Below are 19122 nucleotides of genomic sequence, written 5' to 3'. Positions count from 1 at the left end.
TTTTATATGACAAAACTGCAAGATTGGTGTCTGTGGTATTCAAAAATCTTTTGATAGGATCCAAAAAGTTTTTCACTTGCATAGAAGGCTCAAATCAAGATTTTTCTGTGATTTTGGTCCCTAGTAAAGTTGAAAAGACTATTATGCCCTGTTAATTTATGTTTTCCAATTTTTATATTTATGTTAATACTTTTTTAATTTAAAAAAGGAAATTAACTACCTCTCTCTATCTCTCTCCCGTGTGTATGTGTGTGTGTGTGTTTGTGTCTAAATCGGTGATCCTAAAACCATTAGAACATATAAAGCTAAGTTAATGGTGTTATCTAAGTTATAGAGGAAATAAACAGGTGATTGTTGATTTGTTTTCTTCTTTTTTGTTTTTGTTCTAGAGTCCGATAATCCAAGGTATGTGTGTGTATATCTATGTTTAAATCTACCGTGTGTAGGTGTGTGTTAAATAAAATTGATTATTCGATTTATCCCTTAATCAGAGAGTACCTAGTCAATTTATCCCATAATTTGAACCCTAAGAAGCAATTTCCTCCAAGAGTTATTTGGTTTGTGGGCAAGTTGAAGGAAGTGTTGAGAAGTGATATCCATGAATGCTTCTGCAAAAACAACTCCTTTTCCATTATAGTCAACCTGAAGAGAATCTATGGAACTTTTGATCATTGATATTAGAGAGAAAAATAATGTGATTTGGGGTGGGGTGGTGTTGTTGGGTTTGATCAAACTTGACTGCTTCTATGATATTCGATAACACCCGATTCCCTTTCAACAACCCACCACCCCATTATCTTACCCACGAATGGATTTCAAAGAAACCTCGATACTGAATAGATTCACTCTCAAAGAAATTCAGATTGATGATGTTCGAAAGGATACCACATACCAAACCCATTTAGAAGTTGGTGCTTCGTCAAATATTGTTGTATTTGACCAATTCGATTGATGGGTGCTTTTAGTTTTGTGTCTTTGATTCATATATTATCTGGGTTTTCTTTCTTTTGGAGAATCGAAATAGTGTTAAAGAGGAAACGGGTTTGGTTGTGTTTTGATCCACCTTGATCGATTTGTTCAAGATCTCAGAATTTGTGTTAAAATAAAATAAAATCAGTAACTTCCATGGTGAGGAAGAAGCATTATAACCCAAGTGTTTTTGTGTTCGTCTGTGTGAGGTTGGATTTGCAGGTGTAGGGTAAGGAAGAAGGAGAGAGAGAGAGAGAGAGAGAGAGAGAGAATGAAGTGGGGTAGTTAATTTCTTTTTTTTTTAAATTAAAAAATTTATTAACATAAATATAAAAAATGGAAAATAGAAATTAAAAGGGCATAACCGTCTTTTCAAGTTTTTTTGACTAAATTCATAGAAATTTCTTGATTTTGAACCTTCGATGATTATGGAAAAGTTTTTAGACCTCATCCAAATTTTTTTTGAATACCATAGGGAAAAATCTTGCAGTTTTGTCTTTTTATATAGTTGGTGGAATACAATTTTGAGTTTTAGGAAAATCATTTGATTATAGAAAAAGAAGGGGTTTAAAGATTTTTATCTCTTTGATACCATAAAATACTTTAATTGTCTTGCTTGTTGATAGCTTATTTTATTTCCTTATTTTTATTAGTTTATTTTAGTATTTTTAGCTCTTTTTATTAGTATTGCATTGTATATTCTTTATTTTTCTTTATCATGGACCATATCGTGGACTTTCTATTTTGCATGAGAAATTTTGTAGGGTTTTGGAGCTCATTGCGGTTGCGGTTTGAATGGAGTTGGGCTTTGTGGGCTTTCGAGGCATTATTGGGCTTTGCGGATCCATTAATGGTGATTTGGCTTGCCATTTACCTTGGGGGTTGGATCTTTCAGCTATCACTTCGATTTTACACCATTATAGACCAAAGGAGGCGATTTTTGGAGCTTGGATACATATTCTTCTTATCTTCCAAAGTAATTGTTAGTTTCTTAATGCAATTAGACTTTTATGATTGTTATTCTATTGCCATGAGTGGCTAAATTCTCTATTTTGGTTAACTTTGGCTAAAATCTTTGAATGTTTGTGGGTTTTTGAAGGATTCATGTTTATTTATCATTTATCTTATGTTTATGATTCTAGTTCATATTTGTTATGCTTGTTTAATACTTTGATCATGAGTTGGTACTTGAATGAGCAATTGTTGGTTTATTTCTTTGGTTTAGAATTGAATCATTGAATTTACTTAGAACAAGAGCTTTATGATGGTAGAAATCATCTCTAGCTTATGAATCATAGCTCCTTTATGGATGTGTAAGCATTGACATCCTCTAGGAATTGGGGATTCCTTCATTCTTAAGGCTAATCAACTTATTGGGTTCAATTGCTTCAATTGGATCTTTGATTTTGATTAAAAAGGTGTGTTGTGGGATTCCCCAACCTCCATACTACCTATGAGGAATCTTGGCATATCATGCTTAATGATTGCTATAACCAATTTGGGATGAATGATAAGCTTCATGTTGAATCCTAATGATAAACACACAAATGTTCATTGTGTTGAATTGTCTTGGTTAACCAATTATCTCCAATATTTGAGCATCTCATCATCTTGCTTAATTGCAAGCTTTTTAGTTATTCAATTATTTTAGTTTTCAAGCAATCACAACACCCCCCTTTTTAGTTTAATTGTAGTTAGTTAGTTTATTTACACTAGTTCTATTGGATTGCATTGGTGATTGAATACAACCATTTCCCCGAGGATCGATACCCCTTTTTACCATTATATTAAGTTTTATTTGCAAACAAAGGGTGTAATTTGCTTGGTGGACTTGACATCCCATAAAGTTTTGGCTCCGTTGCCGGGGAAACTGGTTATTGTTATTTTATTGTTTATGCCTAGGTCTACAAGAACCGGTGAACTACTCTACAATCCGGAGATTGAAAAAGAAGCAAAAAGGTTGAAAAAGTTAGCCAAACAAGCAAAGCAACAACAACTCGTTCAAGCTTCTTCCTCTTCTCCACTAATCCACATAAAAGATCAAGTTCATACTTCAAGTGATACCGACACCGAACCGAGTTCTCCAATTGTTGGTCATTCCTTTGAAGACATTCCGTTTGAAAACTACATAGCCATGAATCACACTCCACCTCACAATACCAACCCAAACCCAAACAATCAAGATGCCAATACCCCACCCCAACAACCAAGACAACAACAAAACCAAGAACCTCTCATAGATATGCCACCTTAGAATCAAGCCCCTCCTCAACCAAATCAACCCAATTATCAACAACCACAACCACAAAACCAAAACTTCCATCAAAACAACCAACCTCAAAACAATGCTTTTTAAGTTCAACAACCACAAGCACATCAACCAAATCAACCTCATTACCCACAACCTCTAATGTACCAACAACCAATGTACCCCCAACAACAACCTCCCTACAACCAATACCCTAACTACCAACCTTATCCACCACAAATGTACAATCACCAACAATACCCATACCCACCTTACCAACAACATCCCAATTACATGCAACAATATCCTAATATCCCCAATCCACCCAATCCCCCTCAAGAGTTGACACTTAGACAAATGATGGAGACGATTGTTACTCACACACCCCTTGGTATTGTTTATCCCGCAAACCGCCGAGGGATTCAATTGAAGTCAAGTTTCATACATCAACTAACCAAGTTCCATGGTTTAGATAGAGAGGATCCTCAAAGGCATTTGAAGTTATTTCATATGATATGTGTTAGCATGTTGCCCGAACATGTGACATTGGATGATTTCAAGCTCACCGCCTTTCCGCTCACCTTGGAAGATAAAACTAGAGAGTGGTGATTTAACTTACCACCGGGATCTATTCACACATGGGAAGAGTTACTCAAAGCCTTCAATAACAAATTTTATCCCACCTCCCGGATATCAAATCAAAGAAGTGACATTTTGGGGATTCGTCAAGGGTAGAATGAGACTTTTCATGATTTTTGGGAGCGATTCAACAACTTGTGTACAAGTTTTCCTCAACACAACATACCCGAGCAACTACTTCTTCAACAATTTTATGAGGGTATGAATGAAAAAGATTGAAGGATGATTGATGCTTCAAGTGGTGGTGACATCTTCAACAAGACACCTCAAGAGATACTATCACTTTTTGGAACCATTTCTCAAAATCAAAGGAACTTTGGGACTCGAAATGAAATGAAGAGAAATTCTCCACAAGTGGTTGGTGAAGTTAGCAACACCCAACACTTGGAATCAAAGCTCTTGGATTTGACTAATGTGTTAAGTCAAATGGTGGTGGGAAGTGGTCAACAATTAATGGTGTGTGGTATTTGTGCAATGACGGGGCATTATACGGATAAGTGTCCCTCACTTGGTAGTGAACCGGAGGATGTTAATGCAATGGGAGGATATGAAGGTCAACCAAGACCCATGGGGTTTCAAAACAACTATAACCCAAATTGGAGGAATAACCCAACCAACCCATACCCACCAAAGCAAAACCCACCACACGTTATGATGCGACCCCAATTTTCTCAATACCCATCACAAAAACCTTCATATCCCCAAAAATCTCATCCCACTCCAAATTACCACACGTTATGACGTGACCTCCACAACAAGGCCAATAAAGTGGTAACCACCAAATGAGCCTTCAAGAACTTGTTACTTCTCTTGCTCAAAGCCAAACCCAATTTCAACAAGAGACCAAGAACACCTTCTCCAACATTCAAGCACAAATTGGAGACTTGACTACCGCTCTCAACAAGATGGAACAAAGGGGTAAACTTCATTCTCAAACCGAGAAGTACCCCAATGTGAGTGCAATGACCTTGAGAAGTGGGAAAACACTTGGAAAAAGCAACCCTAAAAGAGTTTCAAGAGAAGAAGAAGATGAAGTTATTACTGTTGAACCTCCGAAAGTTGTAGCTAATCCAAAGGACCCAATTGTGCCAAAAATTGACCAAACCGACTCTTCCAACAAGCCCATCAAGCCATTGGTCATACCACCACCTTCTCCCTCCCGGTTGGCTCCCTCAAAGAAACAAGAGGAAGAGAAAGAGTTTCTTGAGACTTTCCGCAAGGTCCAAATCAATATTCCATTATTGGATGCCATAAAGCAAATTCCACGCTATGCCAAGTTTCTTAAGGATTTTTGCACCAATAAGAGGAAATTCAAGGCGAATGAAAAGATCCAAGTCAATGCAAATGTGTCCGCGGTCATCCAAAAGAAGTTACCACCCAAATGCAAGGACCCGAGAATGTTTGCTATCCCTTGCACTATTGGTGATTTGCATTTTGAAAGTGCAATGCTAGATCTTGGAGCCTCGATCAATGTGATGCCATACTCGGTTTTTCAACCTCTCAATGTTGGACCTTTGGAAGAAACCGGAGTAATCATTCAATTAGCGGACAAGTCAAGTGTATTTCCAAGAGGCGTTTTGGAGGATGTACTAGTGCAAGTCAATCAACTAGTATTTCTCGCGGACTTCTATGTCATTGACCTTAAAGAGAAGACTCTGTTGGATTAGTGTCTAAGTCCATAACTATATTTGGTATGTACTTGACTCGATTGGCATGGTCCATTTGGGTTGCATGGCATCACGCATTTGGATAGACTAAAATGAGAGAAATAACACTTAAGGTTTATTAATATATTATAAGTTCTAATATATTAATAAGATTATTTAATTATTATTGATCAAGAATTAATTTGGAATTAATTAAGTGATCAAAAGGAGACTAATTAAAGATATGGGTTGATTGTGTAAATCATCCATACTTGTATAGTGGGCTAATGCTCCATGGATTATCAAGTTGGGCTAAAACCCATAGGATGCTCCATGGTGTTTTTGTACCCATGGATCATGGAAATGAAAGGCCATGACAATTAGGGTTTACATGGTGTAACCCTAATTGTGACACACTATATAAGCATCTTATTCTTCCCAAAAATTGGTTACTATGAAGGAATGGTGAGGGCTAGCCGATTTCATGAAGTGCCTCATTTCTCTCAAGTTATTCTAAGTGTATTTGATATTGTGTGAACCATTTGAGGTGTCACACTTGAGACATTAGGCTCTTGAGCTCCATGAAATTCTATATATGGGTCCATTATTTGCGTTCTAAAATTCGATTATGATTACGGCATCCCTTTTCATAATCTGAATTATGAGAACTTGGCAAATAGAAATAGAAATATTATAGCAAAAAGACTGGTCTAGTATCATGTCTTTATGTGAGACATCATGAATCGTGTCCCATATGCTTCGGATATAGGATCGATTGCATGTGCTATAATATTCATCCTTTCTAAATTTTCCAAATGCTCAGGGCATTAAGAGGGGAAAAAGTCTAGAATTGGATATGGCTAATTTGATTAAGCAATTGTCGAGAACAATCTAAGGTTTACCAAAGATTGGTTGCTCAGGGACAGTTGGAAGTATAGTGTAAATTTTTGGAAAGGACCATTTTGACATATTCTGAAAAGAGGCAACTCTTGTTCAGAAGTGATAGTCAAAATGAGAATATGGAAATATTCCCATAGGTGGAAGTTATTCATTAAAATTTGTGTAAGATTAGGAAACTTAATGCAAGAAGGATGTTCAAAGCAATATACTTTGAATTTGAGACTTCGTTTCCATGGAATGATCTCCATTGGAATACTCTATAATGTCTGTTGACAAGTCTTTGTGACTTTATGCATAATCATTACAAGAGGATCAATGCATATAAGTTTAGAATCTAACAGATTTAGGTAAATGGTAGGAATTTGGAATTCTTGCATTTGCGATAAGGATTTGGGATTGTGAAATGAGTATCATTGGAATTATGTTCAATCGATCTATTTCACAAAGTAAAAGATCATAGACAAACTTAGTGTGCATACTTGGTGTATGGCATAACTAATGTTTAGACAAACATAGTGTGCATACTTGGTGTATGGCATGACTAGTGTTTAGAAACCATAGTGTACATGCTTGGAGCATGGGACAACTATTGTTTTAATTCAAGTATAAAGTTGATAGTTTGAAACAATATGCAATGAATAATGTGTAATCAATATGGTGATAAATAAAAGGTGTTTTATTTATATTCATAAGTTCTGAGACCATATTGGATTCGATTATTCTTGTGTTTCAGTTTGCATGTTTTGACTTCCAGAATAACTAGGTCGTTCTTCCAGAATGACTAAGTTATTCAAACTATCCACAGTCGGTCATATGTTGGAAGTAGATATGAATCAAGACTGTCATGAAGCTGGATTGTAGATGTCCAAGGTATGGGACATAGCAAGTGGTGCTACACCATTCATGAGTACTCATAAGTTCTGAGTATTGGATTCAACCCACACTCATTGGAATCACTTCATGGATTTTATCACAAGTGATCATGAGACGATAATATCTTATATTCTTCAAACCTAGAGATATGACTTGTTGCCTATGAGTTGGTTATACATTGATTGCACGAAAACGCCTTTGGTAACTCGGTGTTATAAAACGTGCCTTTGTGTATGATTCAGCAAGTAGTAGAACAAACATATGAGTCGAAGTTTATCCATTCCTTTTACCCTTAAAAGGATAAAAGCGATATTTGTGGGCCCCTCGATGATTTAGTGATGACACCCTGAAGTGCTTGGCCAAGCCAGGACTGATTTGATTTGTTCAATTAGTCGGTCGTCATAAATCGGAAATCGGGAAACAACAAATGGACAGAGAGAATGATTATAATCCATGTCTCAGTCCATATGATATCTAGAATGGAGGAATATATGATCCCTTATCTGATGGACGCGTCATTGATTTGTTCAGAGTTCGACGGCAACAGCTTTTAAGAGATACGATTGCTAGTCGGGTTTTGAAGTCATACGCAATAATAGTTTTAGACTTATCCAAGTGGGAGACTGTTGGATTAGTGTCTAAGTCCATAACTATATTTGGTATGTACTTGACTCGATTGGCATGGTCCATTTGGGTTGCATGGCATCATGCATTTGGATAGACTAAAATGAGAGAAATAACACTTAAGGTTTATTAATATATTATAAGTTCTAATATATTAATAAGATTATTTAATTAGTATTGATCAAGAATTAATTTGGAATTAATTAAGTGATCAAAAGGAGACTAATTAAATATATGGGTTGATTGTGTAAATCATCCATACTTGTATAGTGGGCTAATGCTCCATGGATTATCAAGTTGGGCTAAAACCCATAGGATGCTCCATGGATGCTCCATGGTGTTTTTGTACCCATGGATCATGGAAATGAAAGGCCATGACAATTAGGGTTTACATAGTGTAACCCTAATTGTGACACACTATATAAGCATCTTATTCTTCCCAAAAATCGGTTACTATGAAGGAATGGTGAGGGCTAGCCGATTTCATGAAGTGTCTCATTTCTCTCAAGTTATTCTAAGTGTATTTGATGTTGTGTGAACCATTTGAGGTGTCACACTTGAGGCACTAGGCTCTTGAGCTCCATGGAATCAAGCTACAACAAGAGGTATGTAATTCTACTAGATTTTATATTACATGTACCTTATATTATGCTAGTTAGAACAATACCTTGGAATATTCATATTTGCATGTATAATAGAGAAAACATAGATCCAAGGTATTTAGGGTTGCATGTACACTTAGGAGTGTTAGAATGCTCAAAACCCAACAGACTCCTTCCAAGTTATCTATGATCCTTCTTGGAAGACCCTTCATGAATACTGCTCACACGTTTATTGATATTCATAATGGAAAGATCACCATGGAGTTTGATGGAGAGACCATTCACTTCAACATCTTTAAAGCAATGTGATACCCTAGCAACATTTCTCCATTGTATCGGGTTGATGTGATTGATGATGGGTTTTATGCATAAGAACAATTCTATGTGCTCATACAAACCCTAATGCTTGGATCTAGGTTTCTCTATTGTACATGCATTGAATCCAAGACTTGCAAACCCTAAACTAGCATACATAATTTGAAAATTAACTTAATACATCAGATCCAGATGTTTACCTCTTCAAATATTGGCTTAGATCTTCTTTTCTTCTTCTCTTGAGCTTAGAGTCACAATTGTAACTCCTCTAATGGATCACAAACACCTCAAGCAAGAAGGCAACTTTGAGAGAGGAGGGAGGATGCTAATTTTCGGCCCTAGGGTTTCTCTTGGAAGCAAGTGGTCGAAAATTGGAGCCTTGGGGTCTTATTTATAGTGCAGGCTGCTAGGGTTTCAGTCTAAACCCTAATAGATATCTTAGCCACCAAGTAGCCCAAGGAACCTTCTGGAATAAGGCCCTTGGATGAAAATATGATGGATCCCCATCATAATTTCGTTCCCCCTTTAGTCCATTAGGTTTCCCAGCCCAAAACTCAACTATCACACATTTGACAGTTTATACCCCTTTATTTAATTAATCTCTTTTAGTCACCAAATTAATTCCTAATTAATTTATGACTAATACTAATTAAATAAATATGATTTCTCCTTTAATATATTATTCTTATAATATATTAATAAACCATATTATCCTCTCTCTTTCCTCAAATTACCTTGTCAAGTTGCTTTGGTGAAGGCAACCCAAAAGGACCATGCATAACCGGGTCAAGTACATACCAAATATAGTTATGGGCTTAGACACTAATCCAACAGTCTCCCACTTGGATAAGTCTAGTAACTATATCTCACATATGACTTTAGAATCCGGTTAGCAATCGTAGCTCTTATACGCTTCTGTCAACTCTGATCAAAATCCTGTCCTTCAGATAAGGGATCGTATAATCCTCTGTTCCAGATATCATGCTGACAATACTTGTTGTCCAGCATTTTGTTTCTCGATCTCTGATTTATTCGACATAGAATTTTTTTGAACACATCAACTTCATTCTGACCGGGCCCGGCACATAAGTCAAACTAAATCATCGAGTGGTCAAGATATCGCTTTTATTCTCTTAGAGTAAAAGGTACAGAAAAACTTCGACTTATATGCTTTTATCATTTACTAGCTAAGTCACACACAATAACGCGTTTTATAACATCAAGTTAATGATGCATTTTCGTATTATCAATGCATAATCAACTAGCAAACAACAACCATATCTCTAGGTTTAAAGATTATATGATATTATCATCTTGCGATCACTTGTGATAACTTTCATGAAGTGATACTAGCAAGTGCGGGTTTATTCCAATGCTCAAAACATATTTCATAAGCACTCATAAACTTTGTAGCAAACCTTTGCTATGTCTAAAACCTTTTAGACAATCTACAAACTAATTTATGACAATCTTCTTTCATATCTACTTCCAACATATGAGCGATGGTGGACCGTTTGAATAATCTTATTATTCAGGAAGTTAAAACATGCAAAATTTGAAACAATAGATAAATAATCAACACAAGATAGTAACTTTCTTATAAATAACACACCTTTATTTAATCATCAAATGTTGAATACAAAATTATCCATTACAAGTTTCCTACCTATCTAATCTAAACTAATATCGTCCTTTAGCCCAACGCTCCTAGCGTGCTTCAAATGCTTGACCCTACTCAGTCCCTTCGTAAGGGGATCTGCTGGGTTATCTTCTGACGATACCCTCTTCACAACGAGGAGTCCCTCTTCTACCCGATGTCTAATAAAATGGTATTTCCTGTCGATATGTCGAGATCTGCCATGATCTCTTGGTTCCATGGTCAAGGCAACCGCTCCTTCATTATCACAGAAAATTTCCATGGGCTCCTTTATGGATGGCACAACTCCAAGGTCTCCAATGAAGTTCTTCAACCATATAGCCTCTTTTGACGCCTCGCTTGCCGCAATGTACTCTGATTCGCATGTTGAATCAGCTACGGTCTCTTTCTTGGAACTTTTCCAAGTCACTGCTCCTCCGTTCAGGGTAAAGACCCAGCCCGACTGTGATCGGTAATTATCCCGATCCGTCTGGAAGCTAGCGTCACTGTACCCTCGCACCCTTAAGTCATCACTCCCACCGAGGACTAGAAACCATTCCTTGGTCCTTCGTAGGTACTTAAGAACATTCTTGACAGCAATCCGATGTGCTCTACCAGGGTTCCCTTGATATCTGTTGAGCATGCTCAAAGCGAAGGCCACATCAGGGCGGGTACAGGTCATAGCATACATAATCGAGCCAACTGCGGAAGCGTAAGGTACTCGGCTCATATCAGTTATCTCTGCCTCTGTACTCGGGCTCTGAGTCTTACTCAGTTTGGTATTGCATTGACTTGGCAACTCCCCTTTCTTGGAATTTTCCATACTAAAACGTTTTAGTACCTTTTCCAAGTATGTATCCTGACTGAGTCCTATCAGTCTCTTACTTCTGTCTCTCACTATCCTTATTCCCAGAATATACGCAACCTCTCCGAGGTCCTTCATAGCAAAAAACTTCCCAAGCCAGGATTTGACCTCCTGCAAGGTTGGGATGTCGTTTCCTATGAGCAGTATGTCATCGACATACAATACGAGGAAGCTCACTATACTCCCACTGGCCTTGACATACACACATGACTCATCTTCATTTCGCAGAAAGCCAAACTCTTTGACCTTCTCGTCAAAACAAAGATTCCATCTGCGATACGCTTGCTTCAATCCATAAATGGATTTCTCAAGCTTGCACACCCTATTGGGATGCTTCGCATCGACAAAACCCTTTGGTTGATTCATGTAAACATCCTCAGCCAACTTTCCATTTAGGAAAGCGGTTTTTACGTCCATCTGCCAAATTTCATAATCATGAAACGCAGCTATTGCGAGCATTACCCTAATAGACTTTATTTTAGCAACTGGCGAGAAGGTCTCATCATAGTCAACTCCAGGAGTTTGAGTAAAGACCTTCGCGACCAATCGCGCTTTATAAGTGTGCACTTTCCCATCCATGTGTGTCTTCTTTTTGAAGATCCACTTGCACCCGAATGTCTTACGACCTGGTACATTATCAACCAAATTCCAAACTTGGTTGTCATACATGGACTGAATCTCGCTGTCCATTGCCTCTTTCCATTTAGCAGACTTTGGGCCTGCCATGGCTTCCTTGTAGCTATTAGGTTCGTCCAGATTTACTAGTGTACTATCACTAATAAACGTATCCCCGTCAGTAGTAATATGGAAACCATAAAACTGGGGTGGAACAATAACTCTACTCGAACGTCTAAGAGGTAAGGACTGGTCAATTGGTTCAACAGGAGTTTCCTCCTCAGGTTGAGCGCCAGTGTTAGAGGTTCCTTCATCTCCTGACTCTTGAAGCTCTTCAAGGTCAATCTGACTCCCACTATCTCCTTGACTTATGAGTTCTCTCTCTCTGAAAACACATCTCCTAGAAACAAAAACAACATTGTCACTTGGTCTATAGAAGAGATAGCCAAAAGACTTATGTGGATAGCCGATGAAATAGCACTTCTCACTACGAGGTTCTAGCTTGTCGCGAGTCTCTCGTCTTACGAAAGCTTCACAACTCCAAACCTTGATATATGCTAACCAGGGAGCTTTCCCTGTCCACATTTCGTGAGGTGTTTTGGCAACCTTCTTGGTGGGAACTAAGTTAAGGATATGGGCGACAGTCTCTAAGGCATACCCCCAGAATGAGATTGATAACGAAACACGACTCATCATAGAACGAACCATGTCCAACAAGGTTCGATTACGTCTCTCGGCCACACCATTCAATTGTGGCGTTCTAGAAAGGAACAAAGTTTGATTAGAAATGAATCCCCAATTAAACACCCAAATGAGAAATTAGGGCTAGGATCCAACAACATTATTTACAACTTAGAAAAGGGATGCCGTAATCTAAAAGTAAACAATTTGAAGGTAAGTGAATGACGATTCACTAATTTTCACCATGAAAAACGAAAAGAGATTAAGTTTTAGATGTATTTGAAAATTCCTAGATTTCTTTTGAGATTCATTGAACATTTTAATGGCATGTTTAAATCTCGATATGCACTTCAAATTTGCGACTGGGATGCCGAGGATCGCAAACAAGTTTGTGAATAACCATGCGAATCGACATGGTGCACTCAATGTCTTTATCACGTAATCAATGTGTTGGTTAGCCACGCACGCTCCATTGATCTATGATAAACATCGAGCCACCCTTCGCTGCCAATGTCAATTCCAAATTAGTGTGCCGGTTAGCCACGCACGCTCCACTAACGTTTGACAAGGGTACAAAGTGTAATTCCATGGGATAGCATCAATTTTCACATTTTACCCTAAAGTAACTAAGATTGGGAATTTAAAAACATTGTAGTTACTTTGCAATATTCATTATACTTATAATGAGGAATTAAGTGCTCTATCCTATCCGTTCGGCTAACGACCCTCCACCAGTCAAGCAAGCGGTGGATGTGAGTGTACACCCATTAAGCGTCATTTTATAGGCAACAACCTTATACCACCTTATAGACTGGCTTCGTGAATGAGGCCTACTAGCGATAAGACTAGCTTATTCTTATACATATATATTAATTAATCTTGTAATAATATAATAGTATAAGGTTGAATTTTAAACTTGTAAAATTCTAAGGATTTGAAATTTAAATCATTCAAAATTAAACTTTTAATCATAAAATTTAAATTTCAAAACTTGAGGACAAGTTTTGAACTTTTCAAAACACAAGGGATCAAATAACAAATAATATAAATTAAACAATTTATTTTATGATTATCTATATTTGACCTAATCCAATTTTAGTCACAAGTTAATTACCAAATAATTTAAATAATCCATATTTATCATATAAAGAAACTATTATTCAAAAGATTTGAAATTATCTTTTGTTTTGGCAGGGATAATCATTCAAATATAATAAAATTCGGATTTTATCTTCAAAAAACGATTTAGGCATTAATCCCATGACAAAACAGCAACAAAATCCTGAAATATCCTCTGCCTGATGCACAGACTCGCCGAGTCAGTCCTGGACTCGCCGAGTCGGGCCAACTCGCCGAGTCCAGATACTGACTCGCCGAGTTGAGTCGGGCAGAGGCAAGAAAAAATGATTTTCAGCAATTAAACAGTTAAAGCATCACATACAACAGAAACCAATCAAGGCTCTGATACCACTGATGGGTTTTATACATAAGAACAATCCTATGTGCTCATACAAACCCTAATGCTTGGATCTAGGTTTCTCTATTGTACATGCATTGAATCCAAGACTTCCAAACCCTAAATTAGCATACATAATTCAAAAATTAACTTAATACATCAGATCTAGATGTTTACCTCTTCAAAGATTGGCTTAGATCTTCTTTTCTTCTTCTCTTGAGCTTAGAGTCACAATTGTAACTCCTCTAATGGATCACAAACACCTCAAGCAAGAAGGAAACTTTGAGAGAGGAGGGAGGATGCTAATTTTCGGCCCTAGGGTTTCTCTTGGAAGCAAGTGGTCGAAAATTGGAGCCTTGGGGTCTTATTTATAGTGCAGGCTACTAGGGTTTCAGTCTAAACCCTAATGGATACCTTAGCCACCAAGTAGCCCAAGGAACCTTCTGGAATAAGGCCCTTGGACGAAAATATGATGGATCCCCATCATAATTTCGTTCCCTCTTTAGTCCATTAGGTTTCCCAGCCCAAAACTCAACTATCACACATTTGACAGTTTATACCCCTTTATTTAATTAATCTCTTTTAGTCACCAAATTAATTCCTAATTAATTTATGACTAATACTAATTAAATAAATATGATTTCTCCTTTAATATATTATTCTTATAATGTATTAATAAACCATATTATCCTCTCTCTTTCCTCAAATTACCTTGTCAATTTCTTTGGTGAAGGCAACCCAAAAGGACCATGCATAACCGGGTCAAGTACATACTAAATATAGTTACGGGCTTAGACACTAATCCAACAATTGAGCCAATCACCCAAGAACTATTCGAGTTATCACATGGAGACATTTTGAAGATGGTGCTCAACATGAGTCTCGATTGTGAAAGTTTGAAAAAAACATTGGATATGTATACATTGGACTCCGAAGTTGAAGAGATTGTGAAGACTTTAGAAGTTAACAATTCAACAAAGAAGGATGTTTCTCAAGTTGCCTTATCTCATTCTCCAAACAAGATGCCCCCTTCCATAATCCAACCACCCACACTTTAATTAAAAGTCTTACCTAGCCATTTGAAGCATGCTTATCTAGTTAAAGACGAAACTCTCCCGGTGATCATCTTCTTTCAATTGAAAGACTTTGAAGAAAACCAATTGGTTGAAGTTTTGAAAGATCATAAAGAGGCCATGGGGTGGACAATAGCGGATATCAATGGGATAAGTCCTAATGTATGCACTCACAAAATCCTCATGGAAGACGATTGTAAGCCTAGGAGGGAAGCTAAGAGACGATTAAATCCCCCTATGATGGACGTTGTCAAGAAAGAGATAATCAAGCTCCTTGATGCGGACATGATTTACTCTATTTCCGACTCCAAATGGGTTAGTCCGGTTCAAGTGGTTCCCAAGAAAACGGGAATCACGGTTATTGAGAATAACAAAGGCGTCATGGTTCCCACTCGAGTTCAAAATGGATGAAGAGTGTGCATTGATTATCGAAAGTTGAATTCAAGCACACTAAAAGACCATTTTCCTCTTCCTTTCATCGACCAAATGCTCGAAAGATTGGTGGGAAAATCGCATTATTGTTGCCTCGATGGATACTCGGGTTTTCACCAAATACCCATTGCCCCCGAAGATCAAGACAAGACGACTTTTACATGCACTTTCGGCATGTTTGCCTACAAGCGGATGCCATTTGGATTATGCAATGCCCCCGCCACATTCCAACAATGTATGGTGAGCATCTTCTCTGAATATGTTGAGAATATAATTAAAGTGTTCATGGATGATTTCACCGTGTATGGCAATTCGTTTGATGAATGATTGGATAACGTTAAGAAGATTTTGAAACGGTGCATTGAGAAAAAGTTGGTGTTAAACTTTGATAAGTGCCACTTCATGGTCAATCAAGGCATCATCTTGGGACACATCGTCTCCAAAAAGGGAATTGAAGTTGATAAAGCTAAAATTGATGTCATACAAACCCTTCCTTACCCAAAATGTGTTAGAGAAGTGAGATCTTTCTTGGGCCATGCGAGATTCTATAGAAGATTTATCAAAGATTTCTTGAAGATCACGAGACCGATGTGCCTCCTTCTCCAAAAAGATGTTGATTTTGACTTCAATGTAGCATGTCAAGAGGCCTTTGACAAACTTAAAGACTTGCTCACCTCCGCTCCAATAATCCAACCTCCAAATTGGGAGCTTCCTTTTGAAATTATGTGTGATGCAAGAAATTTTTCCATTGGAGTGGTTTTAGGTCAAAAGGAGGGCAAAGCATCACATGTCATCTATTATGCCTCCAAAACCTTGGATAATGCTCAAGCCAATTATTCCACCACCGAGAAGGAACTTCTAGCTATTGTCTTCGCCTTGGAGAAATTCCGACAATACCTTCTCGGGACAAAAGTGATTGTATACTTCGACCATGCGGCCTTGAAGTATCTAATGATCAAGAAAGATGCCAAGCCACGGTTAATTCAATGGATTCTTCTTTTACATGAGTTCGATCTTGAGATAAAGGACAAAAGTGGTGCCGAAAACCTAGTTGCGGATCATTTAAGTCGGTTGAATATTGGTGGTTCTTCTTCTTCCATTTGCAACAACGTAAAAATTTAGAACAATTTTTCATTTTTAGAAACAACCATAACTCATACAATAGTTCTCAAAATCTCATAATGTCAAATGTCTTAATAATAACAAATCCCAGAATCTCCAACAACTCTTCTTCCAGTGTGTACAGATCATGCCGGCGCCTTCCCGCGATCCTCACTAGTACCTGAAACACATATCACACACACGGTAAGCATAAAAGCTTAGTGAGTTCCCCAGAATACCACATTCATATCGATTAGCCACTCGAGGCTATAGATCTATGATGCCTTCCGACCAATGTGTCTCAGTGGACCTTCCGACTCCACAACTCGGGTAGACCTTCCGACCCTACCCTGATGACCTTCCGGTCCTCGTCATCTTGACCTTCCGGTCCATACACTGTTGACCTTCTGGTCCATACCATATTATTCAAAACATACATAGCACATACATATCATATAACAGCATACATCGCATTCTACTCATAGCACATAAGACCTTCCGGTCACACATAATTACCACTCTAGGTAAAGTATAGTGAGAAGACTCACCTCGTACGATGTCGGATAACCTCTCGTGCTTGATAACCCGACCTAGCCTCCTATTATTAACATAATAACATTTCTAATCAATACCTTCTCATGTCTTTACTTCTAAAGGATGGGTAGAAGACCATTCTACCCCTCCCTGATCTCTCATGAACCAGCTTGACCAAAACCCTAAGGTCAACTGAAGTCAACTCCAGTCAACGGTCAAACTTTGACCCGACTCGTCGAGTGCACTCGGGTGACTCGGCGAGTCCAAGCGTGTCCTCCGAATCCTTCTAAGGCTTCACTCGACTCGTCGAGTGAACCTTCCACTCAACGGGTTACCTCTGGTCATGAATCGCGGGGCAACCCCGACTCGACTCGTCGAGTTCTCTTATGGACTCGGCGAGTTCCTTCCATAGCCATACTCAAATGACCTTCTGAGGTCAGATCTGCTTCTCTAACTAATAGATCTGACCTTTAAACACTCGAAAGTCACGTAAAGGTCTGACCTTTATACTCATGCAACACTCTTAAGGCTCTTTTTGGTGAAATAGCTCCTAAAATGGCAACCTAGGTTCAAAACTCCATTGGAAATACATAAAGCTGGATGCTTGGGACTCCCTGGACCCAAAAGGGTCCATATCTCTAACACAACTCGAATGAGGGGGGGTTTGAGGCATCTAAAACCCCAAAAGGAATGATTCAAGCCCTAACCCCAAATAATGAAATCCATACAATAGAGAGAAAGAGGAGTCTGATTTGGTACCTCAAGTTGAAACTTCTTGCTTGGCTAACTCAGAATAGCAACCTCCTTTGACCCTTCTTGCCGGAGCTCCTTTCCTTTCTTGCAAAATCACACTAAAAGCTCAAATGGCCTTCTCTCTCTCGCTCTACACACTCAAGCTCGATGGGGGTTCTCTCTCTGGAATGGTAGCCGCAAATGAAAGCCATAAGTGCCTTTAAATAGGGCTCAGACCCGAAGATTTAGTGTTTCTGTCCACAGCGCGGACTCGTCGAGTCGAATCACCGACTCGTCGAGTCCATTCATTAAATCTAGTCAGCAATCGCGATCCTACTCGACGAGTCTAGGCGTCAACTCGTCGAGTCCCTCTTCTTGACACAAACTAATTAATTAAAATATGATACCTGGAATTCCGGATGTTACACCATTCTTGATGAATTTCCGGATGAACACCTCTTCTACATTTCAAACACCATTCCTTGGTATGCGGATATTGTAAATTACTTGGTTACTAAAGAAATTCCACATGCATTTACCAAGTACCAAAAGGCCAAGTTGAAGAGTGATTCCAAATACTACGTGTGGGACGACCCTTATCTTTGGAAACATTGTCCGGATCAACTAATACGGCGGTGTGTTCATCAAAATGTGGTCGAATCAATTCTGAAGTTTTGTCATGAGTATCCATGCGGAGGACATTTTGGTCAAAACAAAACCATGCGAAAGGTGATCGAATTTGGACTATATTGGCCAACAATGTCAAGAGATACCTATCTATTTTGCAAGAGTTGTGGTAGATGTCAAAGAATGGGAACCGTATCCATGAAGAACGAAATGATTCAAAGCCCTATCCTCATTTGTGAGATCTTTGATGTATGGGGAACCGATTTCATGGGCCCATTCGACGTCTCTTTCGGTTATACTTATATACTCTTGGCGGTTGACTACGTCTCAAAGTGGGTAGAAGAAAAGGCTACAAGACATGATGATTCTAAAACTGTAATTGACTTCTTGAAGTCAAACGTTTTTGCAAGATATGGTGTACCGAGAGCCTTGGTGAGTGATAGGGTCACTCGTTTTTGCAATAAAATGATGGAAGCCATGATGAAGAGATATGGTGTCACACACTGGATTTCGACCGCCTACCATCCACAAACAAATGGCCAAGCCGAAGTATC

This window comes from Lactuca virosa, chromosome 3 (genome assembly GCF_052849685.1).
Source record: "Lactuca virosa cultivar CGN04683 chromosome 3, Lactuca_virosa_CGN04683_v6, whole genome shotgun sequence".
Classification (NCBI taxonomy): Eukaryota; Viridiplantae; Streptophyta; class Magnoliopsida; order Asterales; family Asteraceae; genus Lactuca; species Lactuca virosa.
The sequence above is the reverse complement of the archived record's forward strand: the minus strand, read 5'-3'. Positions refer to the sequence as shown.